At 35.9% G+C, this 834-nt stretch overlaps 1 pseudogene; it reads left to right on the forward strand.

The window, feature by feature from the left end:
* Positions 1-223: 223 nt before the first annotated feature.
* LOC120583408 (uncharacterized) lies at positions 224-342 on the forward strand (annotated as a pseudogene).
* Positions 343-834: the final 492 nt, after the last annotated feature.

Below are 834 nucleotides of genomic sequence, written 5' to 3' on the forward strand. Positions count from 1 at the left end.
AATGCTTTAGAGTTGGTTTACAGACATCCAAGAAAACTGATATTACTGCTGCTAAACAGACAAGAAATCAAATCTTATATTTTAAAGAGCTAGAATTTCTGTTACCTACATTGAATACCTTTCTAAATTATTCATGGACGTGGTTCCATAGTGTAGCGGTTAGCATATCTGCTTTACACACAGAAGGGCCTGGGTTTATGCCCCAGTGAAACCATGGTCCATGGCCTATGGCCATGCCACCCTGAACGTGCCTGATCTTGTTTGATCTCGGAAGTTAAGCAGGTTCGGGTCTGGTTAGCACTTGGATGGGAGACCACCTAGGAAGACCAGGTGCTGTAGGCATAAATAATAATAAATAATAATAAAAATATATATATTCACTGAATTTGGCCCAGAATGACTCAGCTGTTTCCAAAAAATTAAATCCTCTTGTAGAAAATGATGGTGCACCAAATTTTCACAGTAATGTTCCACAGTTTCTGACAGCAATTCCCAAACAAGAGTGATAAAATTCTTTGAGTGATAGTAATTGAATTCATTGGAATAAGTACATAACCACAAAGATGCCAGCTTTGACAAGGGTCACGTTTCCTTCTGATCACCCTTTAAAAAGAATATATGGGTATTTAGGAAGCCAATGTTTTTTAAAGCACTTAGCACCATAATCACTCAGTAAATTATTACTATTATTATTATATTATATAATAAAAGATAGCTTTAGCAATGGTGACTATAATCTCTCTATTGGATTACAAAGGACAAATAATAATAAACAGACCTCAACACACTCTCCATATAATACACTCTCCACATATGAATACAGTTTCTGTGTGC

Source organism: Pteropus medius, unplaced genomic scaffold (assembly GCF_902729225.1).
Source record: "Pteropus medius unplaced genomic scaffold, Ma_sr-lr_union100, whole genome shotgun sequence".
NCBI lineage: Eukaryota > Metazoa > Chordata > Mammalia > Chiroptera > Pteropodidae > Pteropus > Pteropus medius.